General features: G+C 38.8%; 1 long non-coding RNA gene across 1 annotated transcript; it reads left to right on the forward strand.

Moving 5' to 3' along the window:
• Positions 1–379: 379 nt before the first annotated feature.
• Positions 380–11,152, forward strand: LOC148126467 (uncharacterized). Its single transcript, XR_015742639.1, has 3 exons — positions 380–464; positions 5,083–5,194; positions 7,532–11,152. It is a non-coding gene; the product is annotated as an uncharacterized LOC148126467 (long non-coding RNA).
• The last annotated feature ends 1,106 nt before the right edge of the window (positions 11,153–12,258 follow it).

The raw sequence follows: 12,258 nt of genomic DNA on the forward strand, positions 1-12,258 counted from the left end.
TGTTTTTTTTTTTCCCCTTATTTTTAGGATTAAAATCCAAATGACATTTTCTTTTGAACCTCAGCAGTGTGAAACCTTCTGCTGTATGGTGGGGTTTTTTTTTTGGTTGTGTTGGTTTTTTTACACAAAGACTTAAATATCAAAAGAAAATAAGTTTTCTTTTACTTAAATATCAAGACTGTCTAAATGGGGCAGAGAAAGAAATAGACCCTTTTTTTTAAGCAAACAGAGGTCAGCGAAAATATCCTCAAACAGTTAGCAATATTTAATATTAAACCTGGGGTGGGATTCTACTGGTTCAGACCAGTTCAGACAAACTGGTAGTTCTAGTGATCATTTGGCCCCACCCGCCCATCTCTGCCCTTTCCTGTGCTTTGTTTCCTTGTTTTTGAGCACAGCTGATTCTTGCAGTAGAGTAGTTTGCCGCACATCAGCTGTTTTACTCACTGAGGCTGCGGCAGAAGGTAAGTATTATAGCTCAAAATGGTCTTTTCTAAATGCTGTGTGCATGCGTGGAGCGCATGTTTGGCGTGAGTGCTCGCTCACCGAACCGGTTGTTACACCAGCTGAATCACACCACTGTATCACACCTCTCCTAGGGTAGAATAGAAAGAAAGGTTACCACTAGCCCTGAAAATCATCCTTCGTCTGCTGGAGTATTTTGCCGGGTTCAGGTGTTGCTTGGTATAAAAGAAAGATAGAGTCCAGTTATTTGCCTTGATAAGCTTTATGTGTTTATTCAGCTGAATAAAGCTGAATAAACCCTGACCCCACTTTGACACTCATATTTATATGTTTGCTACATTGTCCATTTCTCCACACTCTAGATCAGGGGTATAAAACTCATGGCATCACGTTGTCATCATGTGATGTATCACAACTTTTTGTTGCTTTGCTAAACCAGGGTGAGCATGACCAGTGTATGTTGCATCCGGCTGGCAGGCTGCAAATTTGGCACCTCTGCTTTAGATAGTGTAAAGAAGTACTGATATAGCCACCCATAGCCATTGGAGATCCTCCAAGAACATTGGATGTCATCTCAGACTTTGGGTGTTTCCTGAGAAACTTTCCATGATCTTGAACAAGGGTCTTCAAACTTGGCAAGTTTAAGACTTGTCAACTACAACAGCCAGAGTTCCTGAACTAACACGACTGGAGAAGGAATTCTGGGAGTTGAAGTCCACAAGTCTTAAAATTGTCAAGTCTGAAGACCCCTGATCTTGAAGGCCTGTAGAGGCAATGGTGACATTGGCACATATTGTCAAGCCTAAAGCTGGCCTGCTGCGGCTGTTTCCTTTTCTTTAGGGTTCTGTTTCTATGTGGGTTTCTTCTTATATGGCTTCAGGTTGACACAGTCTGGAGTTGAAGGGGGGAGAGTAGAGACAGATGGGATTTTGTAGCCAAAACAACATAGCTTTCTTATGAGTCAGAGACATACCAACAGCTGGCTGGCCAGAGGAGAAGTCGCCAAGCAACCAGCCAGTATTCAGGTTGGACAATGTAATTTATTGTTTTGAGAAAACAGGAAACTTTTACTTTTAATGTGTTGGAAAGTGCGGGAACTTTCAGAACTGGCTTTCCACCAGTTTGTTCCAAGATTATGTATCTGAATAAACCTGTTCTTTGAGGAACTAACTTGCCTTGGAGTTCTGTTTGTGATGGGTACATTACTTGGAACCGGACAAATATGCTTCCTCAAGACTTTCAATAGAAACATTGGATTCCTGGTCAACAAGATAATTTTAGAAGCCCGGTGTCTTGTTGAGGTTATTCCTTCTTCATAATTTTACTACTTTTACTGTTATTTTCATGGATTGTGTGAGAGCTTTGCACTGTAAATTGTAATGCAAAAACATCTATTACGCTCTCCAATAATACATTACTGAAACATAAAGGCACAAAAAGTTTAATTACAGTTAAATGAGGTGTAAGATAACAGTCTGAGAGTTCCAATTGGAACATACATAAGTGAACCGAGATAAAATTTTGAAATAAATGTGAATTTCATGGTGAGCTTACAGAAATGATAGGTGATAGAAAAAAAAAATCTGAGAGGAATAATGGCAATAAAAACTTGAAAAGTGTTAGTGTTACTTGCATGGAAAGAATTGTAAAACCCTTTGTCAGCTTCGGAAGCCATATTGAGATTAAATGGTCCCACACTGCCACAAGTCTGAGAAAGTGGGAGGGGGGATTCAATTGAGTAGCTCTAAGTAGACAAAATAAAATTCTTTTGTTAGTTCAAGGTCATTGAGTATGGCACAGAATGAAATAAGGATTTTACTTTAAGATGGATTGTGATTGGGCCATGTGATGTGATGACAGCCAAGTATGTGTGTGTGTGGGGGTGGATTTGTAGTTTTGAATATTGCATGTGAAAGTTTTCCACAGATGTGCCAGTTTACTATCCAAATAAAGGTACCTTTGAGATATGTCTGTCTTGAAGTTATTGATTGGAATGGAAGTTTATTGGAATGCTGACAATTGATTGAATCCTTTTGAGTTCTCTTAATAATTTCTCTTTAGTTCTAGTTTGGATTTCTCTTTAATGAGCTTCTGCCAGCTTACAAATCCTACGGATCTATTTTTCAGAAGCTTCTTCCGCATTATTCAGGTTCAATTTTTGCATTCCTAAAGAAAAGGCTGAAGAACACCGGAAGTTGAAGTCCACACATTTTGAAGTTGTAAAGGTTGAGTAGCAGTAACACTTAGACCTACCCGTGTTTCCCTGAAAAGAAGACCCTGTCTTATATTTTTCCTTAAGACATAATACCAGGTCTTATTTTTGGAGAGGGTGTTGATCCAGGGCTCTGTTATCAGCTGCAGAGATCTTCAGGAAAGCCTTGAAGGCCTTGCTGGCTGCAGAAGAAATGGGCTAGCAAGGCAGGTGTCAGGGTATGCAAGGCCTTGTGGCAAGTGTTTGAAGATAAGTAGTAGGGCAGTTCTACCCCACCATCCCCATCCTAGCTTAATTTTTACCCATTCCCCCTGCAGTGGGTGGGGTCTTAATTAGGGCTTATTTTGGGGATAGGACTTATATTGGGCACACATATAAAATCAAGGTAGGACTTATTTTCTGGCTAGGTCATATTTTCAGGGAAACATGGTATATAGCGCTTCATAGTGCTTTACAGAACTCTCTAACTGGTTTATAGAGTCAGCATATTGCCCCCAACAATCTGGGTCCTCATTTTACTGACCTTGGATGGATAGAAGACTGAGCCAACCTTGAACCAGTCAGGAATGAACTCCTGGTAGTGGACAGAGTTAGCCTATAATGCTACCTTCTTAGCACTGCACCACCTTGGGTCTTGTAACACTGCTTTAAGCATTGGGTGAAGTGAGTTCTGGCTCATGAAAATTACTGCCTTTTAATTAAAAAAATGCAGAATAAAGGGACCTTGAAGATCTTCTAGCCCAATCACCTGCTCACCTGTACCTCTGTGGAAAAATGGTTGTCCAAACATCAGTGATGGATCACCCTCAACTTCTGGAAGTTAATTATTCTCACTATCCTTAGTTCTGGGTTGGATCAGCTTCCTTTACTCTGTCTTCAACTTGCTCCTACAATTGCGGGCCAGTCAGAGGAATTTTCAGTGTATACATTAAGTTTTTCCTTCATGGACTCCTAAAGTACAATTGTACTCTTCAATAACTCTGAGGCACCTATTGAACGCTTAACGTGCAGACTAACCGGGTCGCAAAATCTTTCTTGGTAATTGCTAGGAATTATCTTTTCTTATCCAAGGAACCAAAAACAGGATGCTGAAAAAGAGACAGAGCATTATATTATGGGTCCATTACAGTCATTGCTGATTTACCATAGCATGAGATTAATTTTCTTGCCAAGGGAAGCTGCACAGATGAACCAACAGCAGGCCCCAGATATGTTGGGAATCATCACTCAGTTTTCTCAGCCAGCCTAGACATTCCCAACACATCTGGAATCTGACACATTGATGAAGGCTGAATGTAGAGAGACATATTTTTCCCCCAAAATATCAGAGTCCAGGGTCAGATTCAGATGTGTGTAGAATTATCTCTCAGCCCAACTTAGCTAAGAAAATTATGGTGAAAACTACATGGGAAGGTCAGCAGGGGTGCGACGTTGAATTATTATAGAGAAGGCAAAATACAAATTTAACCAACCAACCCACCAAGACAGTTCTGTTGAGAGCAATCTTAGGTTTCCCAAAATCAAAGGTTGAAATTGTGTCAAACATGATTTCCTATGGAGGAACCAACACATTTTCCCAGGAAGGATCATGCCAAAAGGTTCAGTCGGTGAAGAAAAAAATATATCCATATATTAAACTGGGAATGAGATTATTTGTTTGTTTATTTGTTTTTCTGTTTATTTGTTTATCAGTTTATTTGTTTTCCATCTTGTGGTTCAGGTAACTCTGAGAGGCTTATGTCAACATAAAACACACAAATATTTGATGGTTTTATATATATAAAAATGGATTAAAATTACAAAAAAAAAATAAAACAATAAAAACAAGAATTTTGGAGGGGAGAGCTTGGGGTGCCTTCTCTGTTAGTGCACAAAACCACCTCCGGCCAACAGCTTCTTCTTTAGGACATCTTGCCAGCTGGGCTATCCAGGTTTTAAGGCCTTTCCTGAAGAAACAATAGAATAACAGAGTTGGAAAGGACCTTGGAGGTCTTCTAATCTGATCCCCCACTCAGGCAGGAAACCATAGATCACTTCAGACAAATGGTTATCCAACATCTTTTTAAAAAACTTCCAGTGTTGGAAGATTCACAATTTCTGGAGGCAAGTTGTTCCACTGATTAATTGTTCTAACTGTCAAGGAAATTCCTCCTCAGTTCTAAGCTGCTTCTCTCCTTGATTAATTTCCACCCATTGCTTCTTGTCCTGCCTTCAGCTGCTTTGGAGATTAGCTTGACTCCCTTTTCTTTGTGACAGGCCCTTAAATATTGGAACACTGCTATCCTGTCTCCCCTGGTCCTTCTCTCCACTAGACTAGACATCCCCAATTCCAGTAACTGTTCTTTGTATGTTTTATCCTCCAGTTCCCCAATCTTCTTTGTCGCTCTTCTCTGCACTCTTTCTAGACTCTCAACATCTTTTTTACATCGTGGCGACCAAAACTGGATGCAGTATTCCAAGGGTGGCCTTACCAAGGCAGATGGAGGTGATGTCATGAATACTTCTCTTTTAAAAATAGTTAGTAATACATTCTTGTGCTCCTGTTAGCAGGGTACGCAGACAAGCCAATGGACGCTTTTATTTATTTCTTTTTTTCCCCCAAATCCCAGCTGAAAAACTGCAAAGTCCAAAAATCTGGGTTATAAAAACCTAAAGTAGCATGAGACAGCAGTAAACAATTTACAGTTTTGAACCTCTTAGTCTTTTCCATTTTTTTGCAGCCTAGATCTGATAGCGCTATAGGTAGATAATCTAATCAGTTGTTTAATAAACACCAAAAAAAAATAATTGTTTGTTTTAAGACTCACTATTAAAATACTGTCAAGGAGTGGGATACTCCTAACTTTCTGCAGGCAAGGCTTTTGGTGAAAGCTTTTAATGTTACTTTACGGAGCTGAGACATGTATTTTACCAAGCAGATTTAGATGAACTAATTATTTTAAATGCATTGCAAAAATAAAACCATCTTTTGATTGAAAGAGACTATAACTCTGTCTTCCTCCTCCTCCTCTTCCTCCTTCTCTATTTAGTTGTTATAATAATTATACTTTTAAAGTAAGGTAACTGGAACTATTACAATAGATCATGTACCTGGCAAAGCTTTTCTTGATAGCCTTTGCAAGGTAGACTTCCAGATAACCATCATTTACCTACAATTCTTCATTTTTCTCCCCAGTTCTTTCAAAGTACGCATAGCTGACTATGCATCAGGGATATTCTCTCTCTCTCTCTCTCTCTCTCTCTCTCTCTCTCTCTCTCTCTCATTCTTTCTCCACCCCCTCTTCATTTTTCACTCAGCCAGAGGAAATAAAACCACCTGGGGACAGTCAAATCTAGTAGCACCACAGGTGGTTTTTTTTGCTTAGATGTCCATTTTGGATCAATAGCTTCTAGATCTCCAGAACACTTTAATAAGCATCCTCCAGACAGCACAGAAGATGGATAGGAATCGATTGCTTGACTTCTGTTGTTAAAGGAGTATTTGTGGCATGGCACCACATGTGAGTTCATTGATTTTGGGGAGGAATGTCAGTTTCTGGAAATCCCTTCCTAAAAAGCACAACCTCCCTTAGTGTCTGTCAACTTGGCTAAAATACAGAATTGAAAGACCTGTGCTTTGGGCAACTTTTGCATCCTACTAGCACGGGATGGCAATTTTTAGCATCCTTCTTTATTATCCTGTGGTACACCAGACCACTTTGGAAAAAAAATATATAGAAAGCAACAGAGGAAATAGATGTTCTTTCTCTCAAATAAATAACACCAGGATAAAGAAGGAGGGATGATTGAAGGGAAACCGTGGGATTGCTTGGAGGTTTATCAACTGCTCTTCCAAAAAAAAAAAAAAAAGGATCATGGGAACTTCATCATTGCTCAGATTTTGGAATATTTTAGACTGGAGTCAGAAAGCAATTGAATGTTTTTTTTTTCTCTTTCCTTTTCAGTTTAAAAAGCTGTTTGATTTGTAGTGGTGCAGAAATGTTTAAGCAGTACAGCTTATCTTTTTGCTGCTTCCTAATTCAAGCAAGCTTCTCTTTGTTTTTTGTTTTTTCCATTTGAGAATTTCCAAATTTTTCTCCTCCATAAATCCAAATTTGCCCCAACAAATTCTTCTTTCTTTCTTTCTTTCTTTCTTTCTTTCTTTCTTTCTTTCTTTCTTTCTTTCTTTCTTTCTTTCTTTCTTTCTTTCTTTCTTCTTTCTCTTCTCTCTCTCTCTCTCTCTCTTTCTTTCTTTCTTTCTTTCTTTCTTTCTTTTCTTTCTTTCTTTCTTTCTTTCTTTCTTTCTTTCTTTCTTTCTTTGTTTCTTTCTCTCTCTCTCTCTCTCTCTCTCTCTCTGTCTGTCTTTCTTTCTTTCCTCCTCCTCCTCCTCCTCCTCCTCCTCCTCCTCCCTCCTCCTCCTCCTCCTCCTCCTCCTCCTCTCCTCCTCCTCCTCCTCTGTCCTCTGTCCTCTGCTGCTTTTCACACATACACTCACACACCCAACACAGCAGCTGAATATTAAGCAAATAGCAAATATTAAACAAACATGTCTTTAACCTTCTATATTATACTTTCTAAAGTACCCATCCTGCTGCTCTACTCTTTGCAAGCCCATTTTGTTCTTACTACAGTGTTGTGACAAATGCCATTGAGAAGGGCAGGGCTGCCCTAGATATAAGTGAAGCCTTCCACAGCAAGAACAACTCCATCTAAGATTTATATTATACACCTCTAACACTCAAAGACTGCCCTGCTGTTTGTTTCTGGCACTGCAACCATGTTTCTGACTAAAGTTAATTGCTTTTTCTCTCCTAACGTTTCCCGTTATTCCCTTTTTGTTCACCATGATAACTGAAAAAAGCTTTCATTTTGCAGATGTTGATCTTTGACCTCTCCCCATCAAAGTTATTACTGTATAAGAAGATTTAAATCAACCCTTTTCAAACTTGGCAACTTTAAGATGTGTGGATTTCAATTCTCAGAATTCTCCTTTAATTGGATGGACTCAGTTACCGTAGCAGAATAACAGTATAACAGAGTTGGAAGTATGGGAAGCTACCCCACTCCTAGAAGAATGAAATATCTTTGAGGAATATTTTTTTAAAAAGCAGGATAAAATATTTCCCCTAAAAGAGAAATAGAAAACTTAAGGGAGACAGAAACTCAGAGCGCTGTACCCCCAAAGCAGATACTGAGCTGAGACAGCTTTAGAAATGCAGATTTGGTAATTACTATCTGTAGCAAGGTCTGGCTTTGAACAAAGGTAGGGTTAGTCTTCAGCCACGATATGAATTGCCCAACAAGCCCCTTCATTGCATCACCCAGCAAACTTCAACCAAACTTGACTCAGACAAACATGATCCCACATGGCACCATGGGAGTTTGACAACAGCCAATAAAATGCATGTTCTTGCACAGGAACAGGAAGCTCAAGTCCAAGCCCAAGAGAAGGTATAAAAACCACCCACTCTCAACTCCATTTCTGGGTCAGCTGCCCAGGACCATGTGCTTGGTAGTTCTGCTTCACCATTAAACCATTTTTTTCAATCCACCTCCACATTTCCAGTGTCTTTTTCCCAGCTTGGAACTGAACCAGATGGATATTTCTTCCAATAGAAGGGACTTTGGAGGTCTTCTTATATCCCCTGTTCAGGCAGAAAACCATTTCAGACAGATGGTTGTTTAATATCTTCATAAAAGCTTCCAGTGTTTGAGTATCCACAACTTCTGGAAGCAAGTTGTTTCACTGGTTAATTGTTCCTACTGTCGGAACATTCTAGGTTGGTTCTCCCCTTGATGAGTTTCCATCCATTGCTTCTTGTCCTACCTTCTGGTGCTTTAAAGAATAGATGGACCTTCTTTCTCTGTGGCAGCCACTTAGCAATGGGTAAACTGTGGCAGCCTCTTAGCAAGACAGCCCCTTAGCAGTTGGTGAACTTTTGGAAGATCAGTTCAGACTGAAGAAGCTTCTTGGATGAGAAGTGAAATATCTTCAAGAAAAAAACAGAGCCCAATTGCCTTTTGAAAAAGCACTTTTGGGACAACCATGACTTGGAAGACCAAAAAGCTCCATGGTCATGTAGAAGTTGTGTGTTTAGGCAAATGCCCCTTGAATTTCCCTTTTAAAGCATTTCTCCATTCAACACCATGGTCCTCTTAAGTTGATATTCTTGCCTTTGAGCTTGTAAATCTCTTTGCAGGCCCAACTTTGGACACCTGCAAAGCAAACACACACAAACACACACACACACACTTTCCTTTTTTCCCTCTCCCTATGACAAATGAAGAGTAATTATTTAATACTTCTATTCCATTCTTGCCTGCGTTGTATCCAATTATTGTCTAAAACTTTCAAAGAGCCTCTATTTCATCTCCACATTGTTTATCATCTATGGTGTGAAATCATTTTATTTGTTTAGCGTTTTTAGAATTCAAAAGTGGAAGGGGTGGGACACGTCCTCCCTGTTGTTCACATTATCCCTTTGTTATTTCTTCTTCTTCCTATAATGAGCCTAGTCTCTCTTGTCATTAGATCTCGTGTAACTTACAAAGAGGTTTGATCTGTCTTTTATGTCCTTGTTTACATCTTGGTTCAAGTGTATTCCCCCATGCCTACCCTGGTTTGTTTCTTTTCTGACAATTAGAACTGTGCTTATGAAATAAATGGATCATTTGCATAATAAAGATTTGGAGGAGATGTGTGCATTTTCCCTTTCTTCATACAATTCATTCATTTTTGTGATTCATCAACTCTTCTTCTTTAAGCAATTTTCCAGAAGAAAAAGAGGAAGGAAGTCTTTAATAGTTCTTTCTTTCTTTCTTTCTTTCTTTCTTTCTTTCTTTCTTTCTTTCTTTCTTTCTTTCTTTCTTTCTTTCTTTCTTTCTTTCTTTCTTTCTTTTCACCATTCATCCAATCCAATATTCTGGTTGAACTATCATATCTAAAGTCCCAAAGGTGCTTTTTCAAGAGGCAACTGGACTTTCTTGTTTTTCTTTGAAGATGTTTCACTTCTCATCCAAGAAGCTTCTTCAGCTCTGAAGGTTTTTAGCTCAAAATGTCTATTGCTAATCAGGATCGTTGTTAAGTGAATTTTGCCCCATTTTGCTATCTTTCTTGCCAAAGTTCTTAAGTGAATCATTGCGGTTGTTAAGTTAGCAACATGTTTGTTAAAGTGAACCTGCTTTCTCCATTGAGTTTGCTCATGAGAAGTTCACAAAATTTGTCCCATGACCCCAGGACATTGCAACTATCATAAATATCAGTCAGTTGCCAAGTGTCTGGATTTTGATCAGGTGACCATGGGGATGCTACAATGGTTATAAGGGTGAAAAGTGGTTACACATTCACTTTTAGCTTCCTGCTATTCAATATTCAGTCTAAAGGACTATTCATTCTAAAAGACCAGAGGTCTCCAAACTTGGCAACTTTAAGACTTGCTGACTTCAACTCCCAGAATTCTCCTTCTGGGAGTTGAAGTCCACAAGTCTTAAAGTTGCCAAGTTTGGGGACCCCTGCTTCAGACATTGGGATAAAAATGATTTGGATTACATTTGAAGGAATTGGCAAGAGAGATGGTGAGCTAACATCTTCTCTTCTGTGATTAAAAATCACAGATGCAAAGGCAGGTATGCAAACTTCATGCAAACTTACAAGTATCTTCTTCTTCCTAGCCTATTCCCACAGATGCAAGGTCTGCTTTTTGGATTATTGAACAATACTTTGTGCAGTCAGATGTATCTCCAGGGCACATACCCGTGGCTTGCATATCTTTGTTGATGTTGTCTTGCCCTCTCTGTTTTGGATGCTCGTGAGGTCACCTGCCATTGACTTCTAGTTGGTAGGCAGTTTTGGTCATGATGGAAGCTGCTGCTCTCTGGACATGTCCATACCAGTGGCGTTGGCCTTTTCTCCTCTCCTCTGTAATTGGTGCCACACCAAAATGCTGTTGAATGGTGTCATTTGTGATGTGGTCAAGAAAGGAGATGCCCAATATCGAACAGAGCCTTCACATTTCCCTGGCATGGAGATAGTTTTGGGTCCCTGTTGCTGCTGCCCAGCATTCAGAGCCATACAGTGCAATGGGGGTGGTGGTGGCTGTTTTGTAAATCTTAGATTTAAGACGGGTTGGCACTCTTGATGATATGGATCAAATTGGACAACCTGAACTTCATGTTCATCCATGATGTTTGCTACTGCTGCTCTTTTTTCCCAGAGTGGTGAGATTTACAGTACAAACAACTCTGAGCTGGGAAGGAAAGTCAGATCAAATGCTGTTTTAAAAATATCCGAGCTTGGTTTGTGGAAATTTGCATAAGGAAAATAAATGTAAGCAAAATTATCTCTGCACCTTTTTTGATTAGCGAGTGTAGGAATAAAAAGAGCGATTCAGACAAAAACCACTAATGAAAAGAAATTGGGTTATAGATAATGCTGATCTTTGAAAATGTCAGCTTGCATGCATTTTATATAATGGAATAAAAAAAAATGCAACACGCACAAGCAATTGTGATGTTTTACCATTGAGTGGGCTCTCCTCAAAGTGAAGTTATTCATATCTTCTCAGTTGCATGTGGTTTTACTTGGAGAAACTTTTTAAATGCTTTATGTGAAATCAATTATCTGCTGGACATCAGCTTTTCTTTCCAAAGAAATTCATCAGAATAAACATATTTGGGGGCAAGAAAGTTAATTTTGAGAGTGGGACTGGAAAATGCCACACTAGGCTACATAGGCTTGCCCATGTCTTGATGATATTTGTTTCAATTTTACACTTTTATCAATTTATAATATAAATTACAAAAATACGAAAGAAAGGGTAGGAGAAATAAGGGAGGAAAAGGGGAAAGGAGAAGTGTAGGAAAAAAAGGAGAAAAGGAAAAAAATGTGTTGACTTCTGACTCCCTTTGGTACAGTAGAATAAAACAATGACATCAAACCTCAACTTTTTACAAAAATTTTACAAAAAATCTATCTAATCAGTAAAACCCAAAATCAACATTTCATTTTTTTTGCACCTCAAGCACAAAGTCCAGAAGTGGTCTCCAAGTAGAAACAAAAATACTTACTTTTTTTTTCCTTTGATCAAAACAGTCAATTTAGCCATCTTTGCTAATTCCATCAACTTATATAGCCATTAGTCCATTGTAGGGATTGAAATGTCCTTCCATCTTTGTGCGTAAATAGTCTTGCTACCGTCAACATATATAACATCAAAGTTCCAAATTTTCTTCCCAAGTCTTTTTCCTTTAAACCCAAAATAAAAGTTTCTGGTTTTATCTTTATGCTCACTTTAATAACCGTCTGTAAAATAAATCCTATTCCAATATTTCTTGATGACAACTTTAAGGAAGTTGTGCTGTTGTAACTAAACAAATTGTAGTAAGCCTTGGACTACCTTTACAAGGTCTTCTGCCTTTAAAGATTTTCTAGAGCTTCCTTTCTTGATGACAACTTTAAGGAAATGCTGGAAAATCTTTGAAGGCAGAAGATCTTATGATACAATTTATTTACAAGATTATTGTTATGGGGAAAATAAGAGGAGGAAGGAAGATGAACTGGACATGCTCATTACCTTGAGTTCTTTGTAAAAATAATTAAAGGC

The sequence above is a fragment of the Pseudonaja textilis genome, chromosome 3 (assembly GCF_049901715.1).
Source record: "Pseudonaja textilis isolate UNSWEBS1 chromosome 3, rPseTex1.2, whole genome shotgun sequence".
Taxonomy (NCBI): domain Eukaryota; kingdom Metazoa; phylum Chordata; class Lepidosauria; order Squamata; family Elapidae; genus Pseudonaja; species Pseudonaja textilis.